Consider the following 8040-nt stretch of genomic DNA (forward strand, 5'->3'; position numbering starts at 1 on the left):
TTGCAGTGTGAAGAGCTGGCCCAGCCATTGTCTAAGGTTTCACACAGAGGGAGTGCTTTGGTTGTTTGATGCCTTCCCATCGCTTGTGTAACCTCTTGTCCAGAGACAGAGCTTTGGTTGTTTGACACCCTTCACATTGCTGGTACATCTGAGTGCCTGCTTAGCTCTTGGTGGTAAAGTAGCTTCCTCATGAACTTCCTGGGAAGCAGTGACTATGCTAAGCACTCCAGCATGTTAGTAGGCTCCGTTTCCTAAAACTTGCTTCGTAGCCAAGTTCACTGCAGGAAAAAAACACATTTAGAAATGCTAATGGGGTACCTAATGCTTGTGCTTGGGCCACTGCCAGGCACATGAGGCTAGTCTGGAGGTTGCTGACTCAATGGTGTTTCTGGTTTACTAGCACCAGTGTGGTCAGAACATGGTCAGGATATCAGTGGCACATTCAGAAACAGTCATTCAAGAATGAGGAAGAGGTTGAGCAAGCCCCGCTGCTGTCCACAGGTGGGAAAGGAGGTAACTGAGTGCTTGACACTTTGCAGACTGGGGAGGATTTGGTACTGGGCTGTATGTTCCAGACCAGCTATTTTTAATACTACATGCTCAGGCAGGAATGTAGTTGAACCAAGTAGAACATTTTATTCTCACGCACATCTCACTGCTTCTTCCCTGTGGCATGTGCACAACTCTTAGAAGCTTGTCGGTCCACAGATTCCAGATCTGAGAAGTGACTTTGGGAGATCATCTAACCCCATCACAGATGAGGTTATTTTGTCATTCACAGGTGAGGGACCTGAGAAACAGAGAGGTGATGTGACCTGTAAACCAGAAGCAGAGTCAGAGCCAAGACCTATGTACCCCAAATCTTCATGCATTTTGTATATTTACTGCATAATGTTCTCAAGATCCCTGAAGCTTTTCCTATGGAAGAGTCTAGGCTACAGGAAGTGGTACTGTACATTGGTTTTGAGCATAGGTGTAACATGAGCTTGAGTTGAATTACTGCTCAACCTTATTAGAGATGAGGTCTTGTTTCTTTAACTCTAGAACAATCATTCTTAGGACATCTAAAGACTGTCTTGAGGATGAGACTGTGAAACACTTAGCACAATCCTTTGCTCATCGTCAGGCCTCATAAGCACCAGGAGGCAAGCCCTGATGATGAGCAAAAAATTGCATTCATTTCCACGCTTACAGCTACCTTACAGAAGACCAAAAGCCCCATATCTACATATGTAGAGTGATATATTTCATTTTCATTGACTTACAGTGAAATAGACTTTCTTGTGTTCTCATTTTAAGGAGGACACTGGCAAATTGGAAATGACCCTGAAGTGAACAAAGAGACTGGTGGGGGATTGAGAAAACTTTGTCTGAGGAGCAGCTGTGAGCTCTGGGGCTTTTCAGAACAAAGAAGGGGATGCTCAGGAGAGCATGACTGGTGTCTTCAGAGACATAAAGGGTTAGCACAGAGAAGGGAGATGAAACTCTGCATTTCTATGATTTTGTAAAAGGTGTTTTATACTTTTAGGTGACAGCTATTCTTTGTCTAGTTCAAACTGAGGAGCTCAATGCTGAGAACACAAAGAGTAAACAAACCCAGCCTGGGATTAACGACTCATAGTCTCAACAAATAATAGGTTAACAAATATGGAGGATCCAACAGGCTCACGGTGACAAGGCAACAATGTTCTTTTTCTAGTGAGGGAAGGTTAATTCAGTAAGACCTGTTGTGTCAAGGAGAGTGCTGATGAGCTCAGGCTTCTGTGGGCCAGCGAGTTGAGGGAAGGAGAGAACAGCTGGCATTTTGTTTTCTCACCAAAGATAATAGCAGTGCTCTAACCCAAGCTTGTCTGTGCAGTGACCTTCTTTTCTAGAGTGTACCCTGATGGGAAGCACTCAGGTGCCTTGACTGCCCCAAGGTGCAGAAGAATTTTGCAAGAGATTCACATAACATCTCACTCTCTGTTTTCCTCATGTTCTCCTCCTCTTTCTCTTGTTTCTTCGCCTTTTTCTCTCCCTTTTCCCCGACTTCTATTTTTCTTTCCTTAAACTGTCAACCATCATTATGTTGAACTTAATTTTTCTCACTTTCCCCCAGTGATTTCCCTCAGGGTTTACAAAAAGTAGTGGCCCTAAATATTCCCAGATCCAAAGTAGATTTTCTCTGGCTCTAACTTGTTAAGTGGAAACCATGACTTGAACTAAATCACCCCAATTTTGACCCCTACATGGGGTCGGCTCAGTGAAAAGGCCACAGAGGCACTGTTTTTTCTTGTGTGTGTGCTGTCATTAAAATTCTCTCAATTCCTTCATCAGAGACAGATTTGTTTCTGATCCCCAAGGACATTTGGGCTGTAACTACAACTTGTGCTTAATGCATGAGTTGAAACTCTTAATCAAGTTCTGTAAGAAAAATCAAAGGCTTTTACAGAAGAAATCACATGTATTGAAAAACAACTGAAACAGCTGTTTTTTTTTTAAAAAAACTAAATTATCTTATTTGGTTTTTGAATATTAAGGAAGTTAGTTTTTGACATGAGAAGGGAAGAGTTAGAGAGACAAGAAAGAAAAGGTGGAATAAATTGAAGAGGAGGAGGCAATTTTTGCCTTGTGGTAACTGAGAGAGAGTTCTGCAAATGTAAGGGACATCTATCAGCCTTAATGGGTAATGCTATTTTGACATTTCTCATGTGCCCATGGTTTCTTCATTTGTAAAGTGAGTAGTTTGCGTTAAATGATCCCTGAAGGCTTTAGTAATTGTTAACCAATGCGCTTAGTTGAGGAGTCAAAATGCTAATTCTTTACAAATGTATGATTTTGTGATTAAAAAGCTGTTGAGAAGTAATCACGAAAAAATCAAAACCAATAAGAGTCCAACCTGTGGGCTGGTGATAAATTCGATATACAAAATCAATAGCTTTCTCTACACAAACGGTAGCCAATTATAAAATACAATGAAAGAAGAATGTGACTCAAATAAAAATAATTATTTAAGTTAGCCATTTTTATAATTAAGTTACAAAATGTTTTAGATCTATATGAAGAAACATCTTGAAGAGTAGTAAAAAGATATATTAAAATGAGACAAAAATATTTGAAGTAAAATTCTGTGGTTAGGAAGGCTCAATAGTCCACATATCATTTTTTTCTTAAAACCTGTAGTTTCAATTTCATGTCAGTTAAAAACGCAATGAAATTATTTTAACTTGATAAAGTAATTTAAAAGTTATTTTGTAAGAGTGAATCATAGAGGGCAGCCATGAATTCCGATAAAGACTGGTAGAAGCTACATTCATTAAAATCACATGGTACTGGCACAGGTAGAGACAGGAGAGTAGAGGAGAATGGAATCCATTGGATGAGCTAGGAATGCCTGGGCATTTGATATGCATCAAGGTTGGTGTTTGCCCTGCAGTGAGTGTGCAGAATGTGCTGTGTGTTCTCTGTAGGATGTTTGGCTGTCCTCCAGCATCAAGGTGGGCCTGGCATTTTAAATTCCTTAGAATCCTGCATAATTTTCTTTCTTTACTGTACAGACTCAGATTTCTAAGACAACGGTGACATGAACCCAGACATGGGCCTTTTGTATGAGACAGAATATAGCGAGTGATGACATTTCTGCTGGCTCAGGAAATTTATACTTCTGGATGCAGCAAGAAACAGTTTCTATGTCATTGCTGGGAAGACAAGGCTGCCATGACTTTTCAGAACAGCCTTTATCTCAAGGCTGAAAAACTAACAGGAACACAGAAATAATTAGGTAAACACACAAAACGAATGTCTTTTAGGGAAATCAAGCATGAACTACATAAAAAGTGATCACTGTGCATATTTTGGCTACTAGATGAGCAAACACAAAGTAAAAAGCAAGCCAGAAATAATTCTTGCAATACCTATGATAAAAGATGTTAAATATGCACGGTTTTAGAAATCAGTAAGTACAGATGAGTGACCCAGTGGAAAAATATGTAACAAGAAAGAAGAATAACCAATGAACATTCAAAAAGAGCTTATTCTCAGAAATAATTTTTACAAGGTATGGTGAGACAAGCAGGAATAATATATTCACTCATATGATTGACAAAGATTAAAACAATTGATAATAATTAGCATTGGTAAGAATATTCATAGTTAAAAGATACTTCCATATACTTCAGTAAAAGGAAAAAAGTGGGTGAACAGTTTCTAAAGTGAACAACTGGCCAGGTGAGGTGGCTCACACCTTTAATCCCAGCATTTTGGGAGGCTGAGGTGGGCGGATCACGAGGTCAGGAGTTCGAGATAAGCCTGGCCAACATAGTGAAACCCCATCTCTACTAAAAATACAAAAATTAGCTGGGTGTGGTGACATGTGCCTGTATTCCCAGCTACTCGGGAGGCTGTTGCAGGAAAATTGCTCGAACCTGGGAGGCAGAGGTTGCAGTGAGCTGAGATCATGCCACTGTTCTCCAGCCTTGGGTGACAGAGTGAGACTCTGTCTCAAAAACAAATAAAGGAATAAAGATGAAACTTGAAATATGCATAGCTGTTGACATTCCATTTCTAGGAATTTTTACAAAGTAGTAGGCATATACATTCTTAAAGATATATGCACAGTCATATAAATATATGAGGCAAATACATATGAACAAATATTAACCTCTGAGATAATATTTAAATATGAAAAACATGCAATGGAGCTGGCTGTGAAGTCTGATCCTGTATTTGAAATTTAAGACAGATATTTACACGATTTATTTGCAAAGGGAATGAATTAAAATGCTTTGAATGGTAAATGGTGGTTATAGTTGAAGGGAGAAGCTATGGGGGTTTTCTACCTTCATTTTTTTTTTTTTTACAGTTCTCTATTATTTGGAATTTTGTAATATGTAAGTGTTATTTTTTAAAATTAGAAGAATAATATGTTTAAGTACAAGCAAATTATAACATTCAAATTCTAGGGATGACCTGGGTTTATTTTTCCATTAACTTTAAACTAATTATTTCTTCCTTTAATGAATATTCTCTAGGGAGGTTGTAACTAAACAACTGCCATATTGGATTCAGAAGTCTGAAACATCTAGCCGACTTGCCTCAAAATCTTTTCCAATTACTTTCCTCACTTGTGAAGGACCCTCCTTGTTCTATTGTAATGACAGCTTGACTCTTGGCCCCACTACTTGCCTACAGGCCTCTACCTCACCTTTAAACCATTCTCCTATGAGGTGGTCAGAGGACAGCATCATACCCACGTGTTGAGGAAAACCAGGGCAAGTGTCAGCTGGGAATTAGGGAGCAGGAGAGGTGGACACTGCTGTCATGGAGGAGCAGGATCTTGGAGTAGTGAGATGTTGATCTCTGTATAATCTTCACATCACTGCAAGTCCCTCTGACAGAACCTCAGCCGTCTAACTTTATCTCCTTGTTTCTTCCCATCAGGTCTTCAAGAACCTCAGCTGTTTAACGATGAGACTCCACGTTTTCCTCACTGCTCTTTTTGCCATCTTCCAAGTACTACCCGGTAAATACCAACATCATGGCCCTTTCTTACTATCATTATTTTGCTTTTTCCTCTCCCTAAGTCAACAACAGTTGGAAGGTTAAGGATTCGGGGGCTACTCAGAGGTCATCTTTCCACCCCAAAATAACTTACTGAAAAGGTAAAAGAAATTCCTCTGTAAGTGTCTGCTGTGTCTTCATGATGTTAAAAGTCCTGCTAAGGGCCGGGCGCAGTGGCTTAGGCCTGTAACCCCAGCACTTTGGAAGGCCGAGGCGGGCGAATCACGAAGTCAGGAGATCCAGACCATCCTGGCTAACTGGTGAAACCCCGTCTCTACTAAAAATACGAAAAAAATAGCTGGGCGTGGTGGCTGGCGCCTGTAGTCCCAGCTGCTGGGGAGGCTGAGGCAGGAGAACGGCGTGGACCCGGGAGGCGGAGCTTGCAGTGAGCCGAGATGGCGCCACTGCACTCCAGCCTGGGCGACAGAGTCCAAAAAAAAAAAAAAAAGTCCTGTTAGGTCACTGTCTTCTACTCTCTGCTTTCCCCCAATGAATTGGATGATTTGAGGACCAAATCTATTGACTCATGTGATCAGTATAAACTGGGGTGGGGACAAAGATTCTTTGTATTTGCCCTGAACAGAGACTTGGTGCCACTCATCACAGTGGTGACTTCAGTTTGCCCGAACAGGGCTTCTGTCTTAACAGACTGTGAGAGTTGGGCCAGGTCATGTGGGGTAGGGGAGCAGGGGTGCCTGGAGAGATGGACCAGGCGATAGGTATTGATCCTACTGCACCCCTGACACATGAACCAACGCCTGTTTATTCCTGAGGGAGGAAAGATGATTTGGTCAGTAGTTATATCAACAACAACGGGAAATTATGGGAGATTGAGAGGGCGAAGGGAGGAGAAGCTGAGGCCTTGCAATCAAACCCACTTGCTGTTAGTGTTTAGCTGGGAAAGGTGGAGATTCCGTCTGCATGGTGAGCTCTCCTGCTTTCCTCCTCAGACTTTTGGCTCCATACAAACGTCTTTCCATTTTTCAGGCATCACTAGGGCCCTCCATTTTGAAAGACCTGGGATCTGTCTGAAGCGCGGAACACCGAATTGTGAGCCTTTCAGAGGACCCTGCAGGGCTTTCACCATTTGCTGTAAAGTAAGGAGAAGCTGATGGACGAGCCCCCCAAAGAACCCAGGCGCGGGATCTGAAGCATGGCTCCTTTAGTCCAAATGACAGCAAACATTACTCAAGTCCACATAATTGATTATTATCATTAGGACTGATTAAAGAAAGATATGTTTCCCATGAAGGGGTAGGCACTGGGTAGGAGAAAATTCTAATTAAACTTATATTATGTTTGAAAGTTTGCAAAGCATTTTACTCACATAACGTATTTAATCCTTAAACCCATTTTGGTTTATAGACTCCGTTTCACAGATGTAGAAACTGAAACTCAGCTAGGTTAAATAACTTGCCCAAGATCACGCAGTCTAAGGTTTTTCTTTCAGTGCAAGGTGCTCTGGAAATACTAAATAAATAAATAGCCTAAAATAAATAGCCAGATTTTGGAATATATTGATCTGAGGTTCTGCCCCATGCCTGTTGGCCCTATTGGCTTTCATTAGCTAACACTGTCTTTCCTATCTTTTATTTACGTATTTCACAGTATTTATTTATCTGTTAATTGACAAGTGAAAAATTGTATGTGTTTATGGTGTACAACATAGTACTCTCTAAATGGAATAGTCAGTCAATCTCAGGGACCACCTTCCAGGGAAAACAGTGGCTCACACATACAACCGCAGCACTTTAGGAGGCCAAGGCAGGTGAATTGCTTGAACCGAAAGTTCGAGCCCAGCCTGGGCAATATGGCAAGTTTCCACCTCTACAAAAAATTAAAAAAATTTAAAAATTAGCCGGGCCTTGTGGCATGCACCTGTAGTCCCACCTATTCGAGAGTCTGAGGTGGGAGAACTAGTGGGCTGCATTCCCAGGAGGTTAAGGCATTGTTATTCACAGGATGAGGTAGGAAATTGGCACAAGATAAGGTCATAAAGACCTTGCTGATAAAACAGGTTGCAGTAAAGAAGCCGGCTAAAACCCACCAAAACCAAGATGGTCATGAGAGTGACCTCTGGTCGTCCTCACTGCTACACTCCCACCAGCACCATGACAGTTTACAAATGCCGTGGCAACCTCAGCAAGTTACCCTATATGGTCTATAAAGAGGGGGCATAAATAATCTACCTCTTGTTTAGCATATAATCAAGAAATGGCCATAAAAACGGGCAAGCAGCCCTGAGGGCTGCTCTGTCTATGGAATAGCCATTCCTTTATTTATTTATTTTCCTAATAAACTTGCTTAAATTGCTTTCACTTTACTCTACGGACTCGCCTTGAATTTCCTTGCACGAGATCCAAAAATCCTCTTTTGGGGTATGAATCCAGACCCCTTTCTGGTAACATATGAATTCATAAGTAATTAGACTTCCCTATTATTTCAAGTCGGTTTCTTTCCCAAAGCTTTGTCAGTAACTAGAATTCCCATACATTTCTGGAA

This window comes from Hylobates moloch, unplaced genomic scaffold (assembly GCF_009828535.3).
Source record: "Hylobates moloch isolate HMO894 unplaced genomic scaffold, HMol_V3 SCAFFOLD_6, whole genome shotgun sequence".
Lineage (NCBI taxonomy): Eukaryota > Metazoa > Chordata > Mammalia > Primates > Hylobatidae > Hylobates > Hylobates moloch.